This window comes from Budorcas taxicolor, chromosome 21, assembly GCF_023091745.1.
Source record: "Budorcas taxicolor isolate Tak-1 chromosome 21, Takin1.1, whole genome shotgun sequence".
Lineage (NCBI taxonomy): Eukaryota > Metazoa > Chordata > Mammalia > Artiodactyla > Bovidae > Budorcas > Budorcas taxicolor.
Genome location: NC_068930.1, coordinates 13393333 through 13414616, shown reverse-complemented (window position 1 = coordinate 13414616; position 21284 = coordinate 13393333).

The window sequence follows — 21284 nt, the reverse complement described above, 5'->3', positions numbered from 1 at the left end:
TCCATGCACTTCTCTGGGTGGAGAAGGTGGGAAGGAAACAAGGAGGAGGACTTTCCATGGTGTGAACAGAGAGGGCAAGCATAGCCAGCCAGCACGGTGAGTGGCTGCAAGAGTTGGAGGTGGGGGAGAACAAGATGGAGGACGAGTAGGTGGACATGGAGTACATCTATCTCATGGAAACATCAGCAATACACCTTCAGACACAGAAGTGCATGCAGAACACCAGCTGAGAGCACACAGGAGGACCTGAGCAGCAGAAAAGAATATATAGAACCACACAAAACTCTGTAGGACGAAGGAACTAGAGGGAAAAACAGGAATGTTGGTAGGACTGGACCTGCCCTTGGCTGGTGGGGGAACTGAAGCAGGGGTCTGATGCCCACATCAGGGCAACTGTCTGAGCCAGAGAGAAACATTTATGGCTGAGAGTGAAATAGCTGATCTGTGGCCGCCTAAATGGCGTGAGAATCAGAGAGTCCTTGCTGCAGCCATCCCAGACAGGGATGCAGGCCCCCTGGAAGGTGCAGCAGCTGGGAGCTGGAGTTTAGGGATTGTGGAGCAATCCCAGAGCAAGGGCTGTTGTTGACTTCAGAGAGATGGATCTAGGGGATGTGAGGGAGATCGTGGTGGGATGTGCCTGTGGAGGAAAGCCAGGCAGCCATGGAAGCAAGGTAATAGGGGGTCATGCATAGGGAGTGGAACCATCACCATAGCCTCTCTCGCGCCCCACACGCTAGCAATGGCAGCTGAACAATAGAGAGGCTGGCCCAGCAAATGCCGGAGGCACTGAACTACAGAGTAGGACCCCACCCAGGTGCCCCTTTAAGTGCCTGATGTGCTGATCTGCAGAGTAGGACCCCAGCCGTGGCGGGGGGGTGGGGGGGGGTGGGGGGGGTGGCCTTCTATGTGCCTGATGTGAGGAACAACAGAGAACGACCCCAGGCAACAGAGCCCTCTAAGTGCCTGAACAGGCAGAGCTATGGAGAAAGACAGGCCAAAGAGGCCTACTGATGCCAGCTACAAGAGGCTCAAACCAAGACTGACAGGGCCATAACTCCTTTAGTGGAGGCAGTCCATGTTCCTGCACACTTGGTGCCCCCAGGATCCCCGCAAGCCAAGGAGCTGCACCACCTTCACGCTCAACCCTCACTGGGGCAGAGCTGCCACAGACAATAACTATCTTGTGTCTATGCGCACAATGTTGCTTCCGTAGTGTCCAGCTTTTTGTGACCCTGTAGACTGTGGCCTGCCAGGCTTCTCTGTCAGGGAGGGGCTTCTCCAGGCAAGAATCCTGGAACACATGGGCCAATACTAGTTGCCATACCCTTCTAGAGCACTATATTTCCTGCTGCCCTAGCCGCCAACCCCCCTGAGTACCTGGTGCTGCCAGAACCCCTGCAATTCAATGCGCTGCACCACTTCCACACCTGGCCCTCCCAGGGGCAAACCCACATCTTCCAGGGCAGCCTCAGGAACAAACCCCAGTGGACGAGCCACATGCAGAGATGGAAATAAAACCAGAATTGAAACCCAGGGGCAGTGTGGCTAAAGAAGAAGACCCAAAACCTTCGCATCAGCTGTACAATAGGCAGATTAAATCCACATGATCAACTAGGCAGACTCTGTGTCTATGGAATATATAAAAGGTCATTGAGAGCTCCTACAAAAGAAAACACACTAATTCTGATAGCTGTGGGCATTGGAGGCAAGAACACACAGGAGTAGGGCCAGATCAGAATCTGAGCTGCCCCAACAGCATGTCCAGAGATCAGCACAGTGTTGGAGGGCATCCTAGGGAGGTGAGGTGGACTGTGACTCCCAGCGCAGGAAAGGACTCTGACAGCAGAGACTCAAGAGAAACATTTATTATTCCTATGTTTTGACTTGTTCTGTAGATTCTTTTGGATTTTTTTCTTTTTTGTCATTTTTACCCCCTCTGTTGTAGTTGTCAATTTTATTGGTACTATGACATCTAACTAAGCTTTTGAGGGTCTGTTTTTTTTTTTTTTCTCAGTCACATTTTTTATAATTGTTATAAACCTCTGCCTCTACGTTGGTTTTTTTGTAGTTCTATGGAGTTTTCCTTTTTTCTCTCTCTCTTTTTTTTAATTTTAATTTTTAGCTCTTTAAACCTATTATTATTTTTTTCTGCATTTATTCCTTTGTTTGCTTTCCCTACTGTTCTTTTCCCCTTGCAGCTAATCTTTAATGTATATAAGTCTTCTTTATCTATTTCTATTTAACTTTGCATATCTATTCTTTCTTTCCTTTCCTCTTATCATATTTGTTACTTTTCTTTTCATTGCTTTATTCTCCAATTGGCACCTTACTTTAGCTTTGTTTCCCAGTTTGTGCTTTAGTTAGTTTTGTTCTGGTAGATATAATCTTAGGTATCTTTTGTTTGCTGGGTCAATCTATTGTACTTAATTTTTGTTGGACTGTTTTGATTTGTATATGTATAGTGTATATTCAGTCATACTTTTTATTGTTGTTATAAACCTCTGCTTCTATGTTGGGCTTTTGCAGTTCTGTGGAGTTTTCCTTTTTTTCTTTTTCTTTTTTCCCTTTTTTCTTTCTTCTTCCTTTTTTTCCCCTTTTTTATACTTTTAATTTTTAATTTTTTAAGCCTGTAATATTTTTTCTACTTTCATCCCTTTGTTTGCCTTTCCTACTCTTCTTTTCCCCTTGCCATTAATCTTTAATGCATATAAATCTTCTTCATCTACCTCTATTTAACTTTGCATATCTATTCATTCTTTTCTTTCCTCTCAACATATTTGTTAGTTTTATCTTCATTGCTTTATTTCCAAATTGGCACCTTGCTTTAGTTTTGTTTTCCAGCTGGTGCTTTAGTTAGTTTTGTTCTGAAAGATATATTTTTTGGTTTCCTTTGTTTGCTGGGTCGATCTATTGTACTTTATTTTTTGTTGGACTGTTTTAATTTTGCTTATGGTATATATGCATATGTGTATATTCAGCCACATTTTTTATTGTTGATATAAACTTCTGCTTCTATGTTGGACTTTTGCAGTTCTGTGGAGTTTTCCTTTTTTTTTTTTTTACTTTTTAATTTCTTCTTCCATTGTTTTCTTCCTTTTTCTCTTTTTATAATTTTAATTTTTTAAACCTATTATATTTTTTTCTAAAATACTTTGAAAAAAATTGCAGAGGAAGGAACACTTTCAAACTCACTCTACAAGGCCACAATCACCCTGATACCAAAACCAGACAAAGACAACACAAAAAAAGAAAAGTACAGGCCAAAATCATTGATGAACATAGATACAGAAATCTTGAACAAACTTTTAGTAAACAGAATTCATCAACACATCAAAAAGCTCATACACCACAATCAAGTTAGGTTTATTCCGGGAATGCAAGGATTTTTCAATATATGCAAATCAATCAATGTGGCACACCATATTAACAAATTGAAAGATAAAAATCATATGATAATCTCAATAGAGGCAAAAAAGCCTTTGACAAAATTTAGCACCCATTTATGATTAAAACTCTTCAAAAAATGGACATAGAAGGAACCTACCTCAACATAGTAAAGGCCATATATGATAAGCCTACAGCAAACATTCTCAATGGTGAAAAGCTGAAAGCATTCCCCCTAAAATCAGGAACAAGACAAGAGTGTCCACTTTTGCCACTATTATTCAACATAGTTCTGGAAGTCCTAGCTATAGCAATCAGAGAAGAAAAAGGAATAAAAGAAATCCAGAGCAGAAAAGAAGTAAAGCTCTCACTGTTTTCAGATGAAATAGAAAATCCTAAAAATAGTATCAGAAAATTACTAGAACTAATCAGTGAATTTAGCAAAGTTGCAGGATACAAAATCAATACACAGAAATCACTTGCATTTCTACATACTGACAATAAAAAATCAGAAAGAGAAATTAAGGAATCAATCCCATTCACCATTTCAACAAAAAGAATTAAATATCTAGGAATAAACTTACCTAAGGAGACAAAAGAACTGTACACAGAAAACTAAAAGACACTAATGAAAGAAATAAAAGATGACATAAACATAGGGAGAGATATTCCATGTTCCCAGATAGGAAGAATCAATATCATGAAAATGACTATACTACCAAACACAATCTACAGATTCAATATGATCCCTATCAAATTACCAATGGCATTTTTCACAGAACTAGAACAAAAATTTCACAATTCATATGAAAACACAAAAGATCCTGAATAGCCAAAGCAGTCTTGAGAAAGAAGAATGGAGCTGGAACAATCAAGCTTCCTGACTTCGGATTATACTACAAAGCTACAGTCATCAAGACAATATGGCACTGGCACAAAAACAGAAATATAGACCAATGGAACAATATAGAAAGCCCAGAAATAAACTGATGCACCTATGGGTACCTTATTTTTGACAAAGGAGGCAAGAATATATAATGGGGCAAAGAGAGCTTCTTTAATAAGTGGTGCCGGGAAAACTGGACAGTGACATGTAAAAGAATGAAATTAGAACACTTCCTAACACCGTACACAAAGATAAACTCAAAATGGATTAAAGACCTAAATAAAAGACCAGAAACTATAAAACTCTTAGAGGAAAACAAAGGCAGAACACTCAATGACATAAATCAAAGATCCTCTATAACTCACCTCCTACAGTAACTGCTAAGTCACTTCAGTCGTGTTCGACTCTGTGCGACCCCATAGACGGCAGCCCATCAGGCTCCCCCATCCCTGGGATTCTCCAGGCAAGAACACTGGAGTGGGTTGCCATTTCCTTCTCCGATGCAGGAAAGTGAAAACTGAAAGTGAAGTCGCTCAGTCGTGTCCAACCCTCAGTGACCCCATGGACTGCAGCCTTCCAGGCTACTCCGTCCATGGGATTTTCCAGGAGAGAGTACTGGAGTGGGTTGCCATTGCCTTCTCCGCCTACAGTAACAGAAATAAAAACAAAAGTAAACAAGTGGGACCTGATTAAACTTAAAAGCTTTTGCACAGCAAAGGAAACCGTAAGCAAGATGAAAAGACAACCCTCAGAATGGGAGAAAATAATAGCAAATGAAATAACTGACAAAGGATTAATTTCCAAAATATACAAGTAGCTAATATAGCTCAATGCCAGAAAAACAAAAAATTCAATCAAAAAGTGGGGAAAAGACCTGAAGCAACATTTCTCCAAAGAAGACATACAGATGGCTAACAAACACATGAAAAGATGCTCAACAGTGCTCATTATTAGAGAAATGCAAATCAAAACTACAATGAGATATCACTTCACACTGGTCAGAATGGCCACCATAGAAAAGTCTACAAACAATAAATGCTGGAGAGGGTTTGGAGAAAAGGGAACACTCTTGAACTGTTGGTGGGGATGTAAATTGATACAACCACAATGGAAGGTGATATGGAGATTTCTTTAAAAACTAGGAATAAAACCACCACATGGCCAGCAATCCCACTCCTAGGCATATACCCTGAGGAAGCCAAAATTGAAACAGACACATGTGTCCCAGTGTTCATTGCAGCACTCTTTACAATAGCTAGAATAAGGAAGGCTCCTAGATGTTCATCAACAGATGAATGGATAAAGAATTTGTGTTACATATATACACAGTGAAATATTACTCAGCCATGAAAAGGAATGCATTTGAGTCAGTTCTGATGAAGTGGATGAACCTAGAACCTATTATACAGAGTGAAGTAAGTCAGAAAGAGAAAGAGAAAGGTCATATTCTAACACATACGGAATCTAGAAGAATGGTACTGAAGAATTTATCTACAGGGCAGCAATGGAGAAACAGACACAGAGAATAGACTTATGGACATGGGGAGAGGGGAGGAGAGGGTGAGATATATGGAAAGAGTAACATGGAAACTTAATTACCATATGTAAAATAGATAGCCAACAGGAATTTGCTGTATGGCTCAGGAAACTCAAACAGGGGCTCTGTATCAACCTCGAGGGATGGGATAGGGAGGGAGATGGGAGGGAGGTTCCAAAGGGAGGGGATATATGTATATTGACTATGCCAAAGCCTTTGACTCTGTGGATCACAATAAACTGGAAAATTCTGAAAGAGATGGGAATACCAGACCACCTGACCTGCCTCTTGAAAAATCTGTATGCAGGTCAGGAAGCAACAGTTAGAACTGGACATGGAAAAACAGACTGGTTCCAAATAGGAAAAGGAGTATGTCAAGGCTGTATATTGTCACCCTACTTATTTAACTTATATGCAGAGTACATCATGAGAAATGCTGGACTGGAAGAAACACAAGCTGGAATCAAGATTGCTGGGAGAAATATCAAGAACCTCAGATATGCAGGTGACACCCCCCTTATGGCAGAATGTAAAGAGGAGCTAAAAAGCCTCTTGATGAAAGTGAAAGAGGAGCGTGAAAAAGTTGGCCTAAAGCTCAACGTTCAGAAAACAAAGATCATGGCATCCGGTCCCATCACTTCATGGGAAATAGATGGGGAAACAGGGGAAACAGTGTCAGACTTTATTTTGGGGGGCTCCAAAATCACTGCAGATGGTGATTGCAGCCATGAAATTAAAAGACGCTTACTCCTCGGAAGAAAAGTTATGACCAACCTAGATAGTATATTCAAAAGCAGAGACATTACTTTGCCGACTAAGGTCCATCTAGTCAAGGCTATGGTTTTTCCTGTGGTCATGTATGGATGTGAGAGTTGGACTGTGAAGAAGGCTGAGCACCAAAGAATTGATGCTTTTGAACTGTGATGTTGCAGAAGACTCTTGAGAGTCCCTTGGACTGCAAGGAGATCCAACCAGTCCATTCAGAAGGAGAAGGGGATCAGCCCTGGGATTTCTTTGGAAAGAATGATGCTAAAGCTGAAACTCCAGTACTTTGGCCACCTCATGCAAAGAGTTGACTCATTGGAAAAGACTCTGATGCTGGGAGGGATTGGGGGCAGGAGAAGGGGACGACCGAGGATGAGGTGGCTGGATGGCATCACTGACTCGATGGACGTGAGTCTGAGTGAACTCCGGGAGTTGGTGATGGACAGGGAGGCCTGGTGTGCTGCGATTCATGGGGTCACGAAGAGTCAGACACAACTGAGCGACTGAACTGAACTGAACTGATGGCTGATTCATGTTGAGGTTTGATAGAAAACAACAAAATTCTGTAAAGCAATTATCTTTCAATTTAAAAAAAGAAATGAAAAGAGTTGGAGATGAGCTAGAAAGACAGATGTGATGATGCTTATTTGGACTTCCCCCTACAAGACAATAAGGAGTTTGCTGAGGTTGAAACGAAGTACTTGATGAGGCCAGATTTGTTCAAAGAGGGGCATGCAGGGTGGACCTGGGTGGGGAAAAGTCAGGACAGGGAATCTAGGTAAAAGAATCACATTAGCTAGAATGGTGAAAGTGAAGGGCTGGATGGGATGTAACAGTGAAACTGGAGGGGAAGAAGCAACTTTGAGAAACCCCACCAAGCGGAGGTGGACAGAACACGTCAACAATGGAATGTGATCTGATACAGAAGATGACTAAGTAGCCTGTTCACCATGGCTCTCCCTCTGTGACTCTGAAGTCTATTCCGGGCCATTTCCTCCCCTTCCTTTCTCATTCACCTACTCAAAACCCTCAGGAGCTGCCCTAGCTCAAATGCCCTCTCCCCATCATACTATCAGCATGTTTGGCCCTACCTTCAAGAACCTGCCGCTTGCCCTCCTACAACTGAGGACCAGACACGTTTGCTTGGCTTGAGACAATGAGAGTTGGGAAAACAGAGAAGCATTTTTTAAGGGAAGGGAAGAGATGATGAAAAGGATGAAGAAGCAGAAGACAGCCACGAGCATAGGCTGGGTTTTGAGCCTGGGTCTATCATGGAACCTCTTCAGGCCTCCTGTTTGGAAAATGAAAGGACTACAAAATATACTCTAAGATTTCTGACAACCCTCGCTGAACTAACAAACCAATGATTCTAGAACAGTGAAAAAAATAGCTGTTGCTCATGAATTGTGTATTACAGAGCAAATAACAACCGTGTCTAGATTTCAGATATGACCAAATTAACTTTGCAAAACTGCCTAACTAAATCACAAATTAAATGAGCTAAGAAATGGAAAAGTTACATGAGTACATGTTTTTAAGACCTAAAAATCACACAATAGTTTTTAGATTCAGAATCATTTAGTGGGAATCAATATCAAATATGGAACCAAATTAGCAATAATTGCTACTTTTAAGGAATAATAATTCTGGTAACCAGAAAGGATATATGAAATTAATACTAAAAATTACCAAGGAATTATTTAATTATCTGACTTATCGAGAGAATACAACCAGATGCTAGTAAATAGAATTGAACCTTATATTACGTTACTCTCATGTGTTAGTCAAATTGAATGTTTGGGAACAAAGAAGCAATGTTGAATTGATACATTATGTGGGTGATACATAATGTGGACACTAATTATCTGTGCTAATTAACTTAATTTATTGTGTCCTAGGTTCACAGAGGTACATAAAGGGCAAAATATTTGGGGACATTATGCAATGAGGCAAATGTTAAGGAAATTGAGACCCTTTCATGAACTTCAAAGCAAAAACAGGTCAATAAGAAGTTTTATGAAATAGCTGTTATACAGAATTCCACGTGCTAGTGAACAGTTCTCAAATCCTTTGAAAAAAATAATTTTTACCTAAACACTGAAAATCCTTTCAAGAGCATGAAGTACAAGCACATAGTAAAATAACTTATTATCAGCACTATGTGCCTGACACTCTTCTTTTTTTAAAGCAGTGAATTTTAATTTTATAGTTACATATAGTATTGCAAAAAGTCAGACATGACTTAGTGGCTGAACAACAGCACAGTATGTCCCATAGTCTTTTTTTTTTTTTTTGGCTGAAGTATAGTTGATTTACAATGTTGTGTTGATTTCTGCTATACAGCAAAGTGGCACAGTTATATGTATATACATTCTTTTTTTATCAGGGTAGCAATTATTGCTAGAGCTTCCCTACTGGCTCAGTGGTAAAGAATCTTCCTGCAATGCAGAAGAACCAGGTTTGATCCCTGGGTTGGGGAGATCTCCTGGAGGAAGGCATGGTAACCCACTCCAGTACACTTGCCTGGAGAATCCCCATGGACAGAGGAGCCTGGTGGGCTACAGTCCAAAGGGTTGCTCAGAGCTGGACATGACTGAAGTGACTAAGCAGAAACAGCAGCAATTTTTGCTAATTTAGTTCCATATTCAATACTGATTTATACATATATGTGTATATATATATATATATTTTTTTTTTTTTTTACATATTCTTTTCCCTTATGATTTATCACAGGCTTTGAATACAGTTGCCTGTACTATATAATAGGACCTTGTTGTTTATCCATTCAATAGTCCATATCTTCTAGGTGTCTTACAAAGATGAGCTCTTTAAGTCATCACAACAACCCTAAGAAATTGAGGCTATACGCCCATTTTAGTAAGGACATAAGGTATAGGAAGGCTCAGGACAATATAGGTCACAAATATCTGAGCCAGGATGTAAAGTCCAGCAGCCTGCTTCCAGAGTCAGTGTTCTAAGCACTGCCCTTGGCATCAATCTCAGTAATTCACTGGTCAATGGGAAATTCATGCCTGAGTCTCCTAATAGCTGCTAGAAAATCAGGGTTTGAGCAGTCAGTGGGGAGGAAGGGTGTCGCCCCACCTAGCCTAGCACATTTATTTGGAGTATATTGAGTACCTCTGTGAAGTCATATGCTAGTCAGTGGCACCAGCAACTTCCAAATATCTGGGTCAGGCATTTCAAACCTGGAGAGACTGGCTTTACCATGTATGTGAGGCACAGAGAGTTCACTTTAGGATAAATCAAATATTTAAATTTGCTTTGCTGGTACTGCCCCTGTCATTCCTGCCAAGGCTTCCATAAATGGCCATGGACAGAAATATTGTCCACAACAAGCCAGAGAAGACAGCCTGTCATCCCTAAGCCCAACTCCAATGACTCACTAGGCATCCAAAGCATGTTCAGCTTGTCCTTAGGAAAGAAAAGTAACTCATTCCTTAGGTTTCCCATGACAAGATAATTTATTGTCCAAACCAGGCACTTTTCAGAAGGAAAAGGGAAACTATTAATAATGACTGCATGAAAAATAAAGACGAAGGCAGAGATTGCCCCATGCACACTGGGACATACCATCATCACACTGTCCATGGTTCATTTTTTCACCTCTATTATGATGCATTATGTCTTTTCCCAGTTTGGCATTCCTTAACTTCGGTTTTAAGCCTTTTCCTGGAGACAGAGATATGGCCCAGCCACACGTCCACAAAACCATTTCTCAGCAGTCGCCACCAACAGACCACAAGGAGAAGGGGAAATGTCTCCAGGTGCGTCTGGCATCACATGACCTCTGGGTCAACTCCTCAGGAGAATTTGCCTTTATTGCAAAACTACATGAAAAAAGCCTGAAAATCTGATTACTAAATCTATGAAGTGGCTCAAGACTTAATAATTTGGAGAATTTTTAGAATTTCTCATCATGGCTATGCAGATCCAGCAGGCACGTTCTATTCATTCGTTCCCTTTCATAGTGACATATTTTTAAACAAATATCTATCATAACTGGAGATCAATGCTTCCTTTTACTCATGGAAAACATCTAAATTCATTCATTCACTTACTTACCCCAATTGTCTGGTTGTTGACACGCCAAGTACTGTGCTAGCTACTAAGAGTTATCAGTTAAATCAGATAGATATCATGTCCATGCCCATAGAGCTTGCAAAAACAGATGGATAAGGTCTGCAAAAACTGAGATCAGTACTATGAAGCAAACTGTAAGTATATAAGATGCCGAGTTGAGAAATAACAAGAAGGATATTTTGTTGTTTGTTTATTCTACAAATGTATATCAAGTGTCCACTCTGAGCCAGCAACTTTTCTAGGCACTGAGATTTCAGTGGTTTTAAAAAAACGGACATGATTCCTGCCTCATAGGATGTACAGTCAACTGGGGCGACAGACAACAAACACGGACAGACAACAAATACATAACTGAGCACAGGTTACTTTAGATTGCAAAACAGTGCCATCAAAGACTCTAAACCCCATAAGGCAATAGTGCAGGGGTTGGCAAACTATGCCCCCCTCCAAAGCCAAACCTAGCCCACTTACTGCCTGTTTCTATAAATAAAGTTTTATTGTAACCGGGCAACTTCCCATCACTTATGTTCTGTCTATGGTTTCCTTAACCATAAAACTGCAGAGCTGAATAGTGGCAACAGAGACCATATGGCCCACGAAACTTGAAATGTTCACTCTCAGGTCCTTTAGTGAAAAAGTTTGCTGACCCTGCGATAGAGAATAATAGCTGATGACAGATGAGGAGAGAGGGGAAATCCTGCATAAACTGAGGAGTCAGGGAATATTTCTTTGCAGATATGACATTTAACCAGAGGCCAGAAAGAGAAAGAACTAGTCGCAGAAATCAATGGAGAAAGAGCCTTCCTGTCAGAGGAAATTATAGGAGCAGAAGATCCCAGGCAGTCAAGAGGCCCAGGAGCTGAAAGGAGATGTGGGTAGCTTGAGTGATGAGGGAGGAAAGGGATGGTGGAAGAGGCCAGGTTAAAGAGGGAAGCAGGTACCCGATTCAAAAGGCATTAAGGCTTGTGATGAGATGGTTGGCGTGCATCCTGAAAGCAATGGACAACTTGGACAGATATTATATAAGAGAGTAATGTGATTTGTTTGGAAATTTAAAGATTGCTTAGGCTACTATTGTAGTCAGAAAGGTAGAAGCTAAATGCTGAGAACATCAGGATACTGTACCTGTCATCCAAGTGAGGGGTAATGGAAGCTTGACCAGTAGAGTGGCTGAGGGTTTTGGAAACTTGGTTACAGGGAAGCATATTGAAGCAAAAGATTTCTATACTGTTAGTGTCTCTATCTGGAGAAGGCGATGGCACCCCACTCCAGTACTCTTGCCTGGAAAATCCCATGGACGGAGGAGCCTGGTGGGCTGCAGTCCATGGGGTCGCAAAGAGTCGGACACGACTAAGCGACTTCCCTTTCACTTTTCACTTTCATGCACTGGAGAAGGAAATGGCAACCCACTCCAGTGTTCTTGCCTGGAGAACCCCAGGGATGGGGGAGCCTGGTGGGCTGCCATCTATGGGGTCACACAGAGTTGGACACGACTTAGCAGCAGCAGTGTCTCCATCAGCATGAGTGTAGGTCTAAGATAGGAAAGAATATTCAGCTTGCTTTTTTTCCTGCTGCTTGAAAGAAACACCTAGAGCCAGTCTGATCCCGAGTCTCCTTGAACTTTATTATCCAAAGATGAGCCACACTGTTTGATAATTTGTCTGGATGGGAATATCATTGTGTTCATCTCAGAGCCTAAAATATAGAGGGCTAGAGAGGCATGGCAACACACTGTGGTATAGTCCTGTCTTATCTTGGGATCCCCAAGAAAGTAGAATCTGAGACAGAGCTTAAGGACACCACAAACAGAACCTAAATGAGAAGACTATGCAAGGGGACATGCTTGATTTGATCACTGCTGTGGCTCAATTCATCTAGGGCCCTCCAAGGAACCCTTAGAATAGATTCAGAGATGCTAAGGGGAGGGATCTCAGGCTATCACCAAAAGCTAGTCAAGCTGTCGACCTCTCTGCTCCATCAGCAATTCAAATAAAAAGTGAGTCTAAATCATGTGATGAGAAACACAACAGTGTCCTATAAAAACCCTTTATGGACTGTGAAGCACTTGTATATACCCTCTCCCATTTGACCTTCCTAGGTTTTTACACAATTCCTTAGCAAAACTTAACATCCCCATTTTATAGATGAGCACACTGACCCTCAGAGCTCCCATGGAAACAACAGAAGCAGGAATAGAATCTACGTCTCATCCTCAGCTGGTATTTTTTGGTCTAGACTGGCCACTTCCTCTAAATAACTGAACAGAAGTCCAGTGCAATAGAGGATCAAACCTTTATGTGTGTGAATGTGGAATAAGGAGAACAAAGGCTAATTTTTGCTGGGAGATGAGCAATGGAGGAGACTCTTGAGGAAGCCATCTTGTTCCAATGAGCAGATGTTTGGTACAGGAGCTCTTGATCACATTTCAGTATTGTCAATACTGAGAATAATGCTGTCACTCAGCTTCCCCTCTTTCCAGCCTGAGTAATCCCAGGCTCTTTGGTCTCTGCCTATGACAAAATCAGTTTCTCATTCTCTGCCAATTCCCCAGTTTTGTTACAGCTTTCATGGGCCCCAGGGGTGGAGGGTGGCTAGGATACAGACACCCTCAGTGTGCTTAGAAATGCTGCTGCTGCTGCTGCTGCTAAGTCGCTTCAGTTGTGTCCGACTCTGTGCGACCCCATAGACAGCAGCCCACCAGCCTCCCCCGTCCCTGGGATTCTCCAGACAAGAACACTGGAGTGGGTTGCCATTTCCTTCTCCAATGCATGAGAATGAAAAGTGAAAGTGAAGTCGCTCATCGTGTCCGACTCTTCATGACCCCATGGACTACAGCCTACCAGGCTCCCCTGTCCATGGGTTTTTCCAGGCAAGAGTACTGGAGTGGGGTCCCATTGCCTTCTCCACTAGAAATGCTAGCAACTATTTATTATTTAAGAAAAACAGGATTAGTCAAAATTTGTAAAGAAGCCTCCCAAGACAGCAGTTGCCCCTAGGCCTTTTCCCCTCATCAAGTTAGGTGACTTGCCTCGTGTGCTTAAGCTTACAAATAGAGCCAAAGTCAAAATGGTAGTGACCACAGAACCATCCCCTATGTTCCTACACTTCATGAGAAATCACCTTTGGATTTTCTTATTCTGCTTGGCCACAACTCACCTGGAAAGTGGCCTGGAGGCAGCATGAAAGATCACAATGAAAGACTGAGGTGACATGGCCACCTGGTCCCCCCAGGCAAGAAAACACAATTTGCCCCAAGGAGTAAAGAATAGGCTTATTATAAAGAGCAGTCTGGATTCTATACTAATCTACATAAAATGAAAGTAAATCATTAGAAAACCTCATGTCTGAACTGCCATTAATAGTCATGAGAGACCTCACTTGGGATCCTGACTTGTATCTCTGAAGCCAACTTTCTCTATGACTATTGCAAAGTTAAACCAGCCATTAGTGCTTAGGATCCCCATTTAAACACTCTGATTGGCAGTATTATCCTTGTCCCACAGCACGATATAGTGTAAAGAACATACTTTCTGAATGATTGTAAACTCTACCGCATGTGTGTGCCTGACATCAATAACCGCTCTGAGCCTTGAATTCCTTCTTTGCAGAATAGGAATACAGAAGAACTAGGTGAGCAGGGTCAAGCACATAGTAGGTGTTCAATGAATTCCCGCTTAATATTGTTAATAATAGTAGTAGCATTACAATCAAAAAGAAAACTTGCCTGTCCAGTGACCCACAAGATTTCCTCAAATTAACATTCTGGAAACCAGGCTACTCTGTGTCAACCAGGAGTTTCCTGAACAAACACTTTCCCCTGCAACTGAATATAAACCAGCTTCACTCTCCTCCCAGCAAACCTTCTAATTATCTCCGCTGTTTACAGCACCCAACCCCTCTGCTACCGAATTCTCCATTATTCTGACAGCCAACAAACTAGACCTATTAGGGCTCAGCACAACTTTTGCCCAAGGCAGGAACTTTGTGAGACCACAAATCGTCTTGGTATTAAAAGTCGGTGCATAAGAACTGCCCTCAGCTTTTGCGCTAAATTGCTGGTTTGAAGACATTCATTGCAGTATATTGTATTTCCACTATATTTTGCTTTAATAGACTTTGTGGTGAAGTGTATAAGAAGAGTTTTAAAGCCTGAGGTAGCACACAGCCAACTTTTTTTTCCCCCTTTTATATATTTTTCCATCTTTTGTTTGTCACCTTATATTGTTTTGTTGCCTCACATACATAAAACAACCTGGCAATCACAGAACAATCCCCGGCAGTTAGTTGGAGGCGCATATTGACTTTACTATTAAAAGTTGAAACAATCAAGCTAAAGAATCTGCGGTGTGTTTTTCTGCTAGTTGCATGAGACTTTAATTTTAAAACGAATGGAAAATATCCCCTCTGAACGTAATAGCGATTTCATCGACCTTGGTTTATTTCTGTGCTTTCGCACCGCTTGCCTAGGACAACTCTGCACTTACAGAGAGAAGTGGAAGAAAATATTCACCCAGCATTTTCATCCGAAAGTGCCAAGGTGCTTTATGGCCTTGATTATTTGATTCCAGGTCAATTGATGGGCTGAATGATGCCAGCTCACCTTGCCTTGGTTTAGGTAACATGCATCATCCCTTTGTTTACCTTCATGATGCCATGGCAACACCCAGGTATCCTGTATCCATCACCCTGTGTGTGCATGCATGCTTAGCTGATTCAGTTGTATCTGACTCTCTGTGACCCCCTGGACTGTAGCCCTCCAGGCTGCTCTGTCCATGGAATTATCTTGGCAAGAATACTGGAGTGGGTTGCTATTTCCTCCTCCAGTGGATCTTTCCAACCCAGGGATTGAATTCATGTCTCTTGTATCTCCTGCAGTGGCAGGCAGATTCTTTATCTCTGAGCCACCTGGAAAACCCAATTCCTTCTCCACACCTAGATAATTTATGCAAGTTACATAATGGCAGGCTCTATTGTTCATGCCTTTTCCACAGTTCAGACTGTTATAATCAGATGCATGTATGTATAGAATGTTTATGAATACTTAATAGGTCCCTGGCTGCCTAAGGTCACTTGAGGACACAGCTGTGCATCTCGGGTGCATGTGCTAGAGTTGGAAAAGCCTCTGTGGTTAGCTGGCATCCACTGTGTGCCTAGGGCCCATGCTCAGGAGTTGGAAAAGTCTCTGTGGTTATTTTGTAGCTATCCGTGAGTTATTCTGAGACTCAGTGGGGTGTGTCTGGGATGGGGTTTAGAGATCAGGTGCATCCTTTTGAGCTAGGCCACCCCTCCTTGCCCGTGCTTAACTTCCTACTTCACATTTCCGCCTCAAGCTTATGGCCCCCAAATCATTAGGAATGGGCACTGTTCATTCTGGCTACTTCTTGCTATTCTGGGAGAAAGAGGGCCCTTGGGTGCCCGTCACTTGCTAGCTGTCAAAGAGAGGGGCCAGGAATGGTTGCCTATGCCCATTCAAGACAAAATGGTATGAGGAAGTCATCAGTGGGGTCAGGGGTTGGTATCCATGTTGTATCAGAAGTTGAGCCTCTATCTTGCTGACCTGAGAAGAAATACACGGAGAAATAAACCATCACCTGTGCACTAAGGATAGGGTAAGTGAAGCCTATGCGTTCTGTCTTCGTGGAGCATATGGCCTCATCTTCATGGACTAGAGTCTCCTCTTTAAGGAACATTAAATCTTGTAAGAGAGAAGAGGATTAAATAAATAACCATGCAAAACACATCTATAAATATAGATGCCTTTTTCATATGCATTATCAGAGGATCCACTTTGGATACGAGGGAAAGAGAACATCATGCAGAAATTGACCAATGAGGGATTGAATAAAAGTCATCTGAAAGAAACTTATAAGAGAGAATCACACAGGAAAAGGCCCCAGGGCAGGAAGGATCAGTAACCACTGAGAAACCAGGTAAAACCTGCTCTGAGGGGCAGAAGACACAGGCAAGGGAAATGGGCAGTGGAGCTGGAATGGTGAACAGGGATAAAGCAAAGGAACTCTGGAAGTGATGATAGAGAGGGGAGCGTTTATCCCAAAGATGGTGGGAGGCCACTGAAAGGGTTTCAGAAGGGAAGTTACACAATCCACTTTGGGAAGACTTCCTCTTCCTCTGTCTTTTGTATGGAGAACGAATTGAAGGAAAGCCAGGGGAGAAGTTGAGAAAACCATTTTGAGAGAGATGGGTCCAGGTGAGAGAGAATAGTAACTAAACTCAGGGTTTGGAGAAAAGATACCTAGAAAAGCAGAAGATGCTCAAGCGACTGCAGAAGAGTCTAGATATGATGCTGAAGAAGGAGACAGTCTCTGGAAGATCCCAAGAGCTCCAACCGACCAACTAGTGGGTAGACGGGCCGCTGTTGAGACAGGAAATACTAGAAGCAGCAGATTTGAGAATATGTCACGTGTTCAATTTTAGATATTTTAAGAGTTTATTTTGAATGTGAGTAATCAGAACCCAGCTCCAACTAAAGAGACATCTATTGAAAGAGAATTGAGATCTATCACAAAATTCAAAGGAGAAGTTATCTCTAGGAAAAGGGAATGCCAGGGCAACCCAAAGATTCCGGCAGCAGGAATTCATTGACCTTCTAAGTTCTGGCATCGGTGTCACTCTGTTCAGCAGCTCCTAGTCTCTGTGTCTCTTGGTTGCAAGTGTCAAATATGGGAAGAGAAGGCCTAATTGACCCAGCTTAGGGCAGGGACCCATTCCTGTTCTTTTCTAGTCAACGAGATATAAGGAGACGTTATATCACAAATATGGCCACTCTATTCACATCAGTCAGGATGCTATGATTAAAAAGTCTACAAATAATACATTCTGGAGAGGATGTGGAGAAAGGGGAACCCTCCTACACTGTTGATGGGAATGCAAGTTGGTGCAGCCACTATGGAAAACAGTATGGAGGTTCCTCAAAACAGTGAACATAAACCAATGTACAATCCAGCAATCTCACTCCTGGGCATATATCCAGACAAAACTATCATTTAAAAAGATACATGCAGCACTATTCACGATAGCCAAGGCATGGAAACAACCTGAATGTCCATCAATAGATGATGGACAAAAATGTGGCACACACATACACACAGCCATAAAAATGAATGAAACAAGGCCATTTGTGGCAACACGGATGCAATTAGAGATCATCATACTAAGTGGAGCAAGTCAGAAAAACAGATACCGTATGATATCATTAGCATGTGAGATCTAAAACATCACGCAAATGAACCTGTTTATGAAAGAGAGACAAGCTCACAGAACCCGGTCATGAACTAGAAATGGACTCCCAGACCTAGAGAACAGATTTGTGGGTACCAAGGAGACAGTTGGGGAGAGACGCACTGATGTTTTGGACTTGGCAGATGCAGACTACTACACATAGGATGGATAAATAGCCAGGTCCTGCTATAAAGCACACAGAACTATCTTCAATATCTTGAGATAAGCTTTAATGTGGTGGTTGTTTAGTTGCTAAGTCATGTTCGACTCTTGTGACCCTGTGGACTGTAGCCCGCCAGGCTCCTCTGTCCATGGGGATTCTCCAGTCAAGAATTCAAAAGTGGGTTACCATTTCCTTTTCCAGAAGCCATAATGAAAAAGAATATAAAAAAAGACTCTTATATATGTATAAATGTATCACTTTACTGTATAGCAGAAGTGAACACAACATTGTAAGCCAAGTATACTTCAATTAAAGAAAAAAAAGGTGACTCCAGCTTCACCCATGCAATTTGGCCACACTTCTCAGGAAAGATTGTAAGCTGGAAAATAGGGAGACACCCCAAATATTTCTTGTATGTGTATATATACAAAGCTATATCTGTATCTATGTAATTTTATTTAACCTTTGCAAGAACTCTCTGAGATTGATCTTTTTATAGCCATCCTATAGAGAAGGTCACTAAACCCAGAGAAGTTAATCAGCCTCCAAGGGCACACACTTAATAGGTGGTGGAGCCATGAGTTAAATCCACATTGGTCAAGAGTACTTTCAAATTCAGATGGATTCAGTCTACACTCACAGCTTTTCAAAAATGTACTTTCCCAGCCATGACCTTCTTATGCAAGATGCTGAGCACCCCGAAAGAGAAAAAAAAAGAGATCTCATTAAGTTTAATTATGTTCTAGTTGATTCATCAGACTTTTGGAACCTGAAATGTATGCCTTTCCACTGATGGGTAATATGATCACTAGAGGGATAAAAATGCATTTGCTCAGAGTTAAACACAAGATTTGTAAAACAGCATGACTGCTTCTATTTCCAGTCCTAGCCCAATAAGTCATTAACACTGTTACTTTAGGAGACCAAAGGAAAGAGCGGATATCTCCTTCTGAAGCTGTCAGACAAATTGTTCACCAGTCTTTGCTTGAATCCTATGATAGATGGATGAGATTCATCTTGACTGAAGTGGAAAGAAGAGAAATACCTCCATCACTATCAGAGGGAAAAAAGTGATTACATCTAATAAAATACTCCACATCACACATCACACTCCTCTTTGTATTAAATGGAGTTGCAAATGGCAGTGGAAAATAAATTTGTTATATCACAAAGAAGTCCTAGACATCTGTAGTATGTTGACCAAATCTTCTCCCACAAGAATATAAACTTTACAAGATCAGGGCCTGTCTTGTTCATTGCAGGACCCAGGGTCAAAATCAGTGTCTGGCATGTCATACCCAAACATCTAGCACATGCTTGCTTGTGGAAGGAGAGAGCAACTCAAATTGCCCAGAGAGGTGTCAATCTAGATGTCATTTTGTGAAGTCCTTCTTTTCAGAGTTTTCTGAGTTTATGACACCATAGTAAAGGCAAATTCTATTTATATAGAATCCAATAAAAAGTCAGTCCATAGGAAGGCAATGAAATTGAATACAAGAATAGACCATTTATCCAAAGAAAACATTACAATTGTTTGCTTCCAATATTTTCTTTGTTCCCTTTATCAGCTTTTATCCATCCTATCTATTAAACTAATAGCATTGATACAGGTGCATGGCAACCAACTCCAGTATTCTTGCCTGGAGAATCCCATGGACAGAAGAGCCTGGTGGGCTACAGTCCATAGGGTCGCAAAGAGTCAGACCTGACTGAAGTGACTTAGCACACACACAGTGAGAGGGTGGATAAATGCAAGCAAGCAAAAAACAACCGAAATACCAGATGAACCATCCACTCCTAAAGCATTGCCATGTAAATGGTGATGCTCTGAATATTTCTCCCCTGAGAGGTAACCTATGTTTCCAGTGGACCTGGATGTTTCATGGGTTCTTCAATCAAAAACAAAATTCGTCATCTTATGACACACACTTTTGTATTCTAGTGTTTAATTAACCATATGCCCTCCTTTCCTCAAGGAACCTGAACTTGAAGCTCAGGTCACCATCAAAGACCCCCTCCACCCCTACCTCTGATTAGGGACTGAGTCTTGGCAAGCCTACTTCTGCCATCTCTCCACTCTTCACACCCTTCCCAGTTGTCTTTGAGAAGCCCTCACTCCAGTCTAGAGTATCTCTTTTCTAGTCCACTGTATTAGCCTCAGACGGAATCCTCTGCCTTTGACCTCTGCTCTCTATTTGCCTGCTAATCTTCACCAAAGTCAAATTTCACGGATTAGTGTGTTCCCTTCATTAAACTAATTTTATGGTGTTTAGGTACACATGCTCTGAGGTACACACTATTTATCCTGGCCTATAGATTCTTCTATAATTTCCTATAATCTGGCACCAAACTAAATCTTTCCAGCCTGTCTTCTGATCCACTTGTCCGCTGTTCATTCATTTATGGACCTGCAAGACAGCATCACCTATGGAGCTGGAAGCAAAGACTCAGTCCCTGCCCTCAAGAAGAAGTTCAAAGTCTTGTGGAGAAAGTCTCATGGCCCTATGTAGTAAGGATGAAGATGGACAATTCAGAGTCTTTTCAAACGGATAGCTATTTCTCAAGCTTGTGATATTCAGGGTTGGTGTTTTTTTTTTTTTTTTTTTTTTGGATTACACACTTCACTTCTCTGTTTGCAAGTTATCCTTATCCACCTACCACACCTAGAGGACTATTCCTGGTGCTTCAATAGCCAACCTAACCTCCAATAGCTGAATTGATTCAGGCAAATTTTCTTTCTTTTTCATCTGGAAATCAGATATTTAGGCCTCTAGGAATTTCAGCTACTGGTTATCTAACTCAGCAAGCAACCTGTAAATACTTATTAAATTGATATTGCAGAAAAATAAATTTCCTAGAAATTGTTTCACATGGAGCATTCATTTTTAAAAATTAGATGAAATAAAAATATTGATTCCGAGGTTTTATCCCAGATCTACTAAATCACAATTTCCTAGAGAAAGCCCTGATAACAGGTGTGTTTAACAAGTTCATCAGGAGAAGCTTGAGAAATGTTATTTTGAGTCAGTGATTCTCAAAGTGAGGTTCCCTGGCCAGCTGATAATAAGGAGATGAGGTTGATGCTTCTCTGCCAGAAACCACACTCAGAGAACCACTCTCTTAGGCTAAAATTCTCTTTCCCTGGCAGTGTTATGAGGCAGTATTGTCACAACAACCCCATGAAAGAGGCAGTGCAGGGACATTGCTAC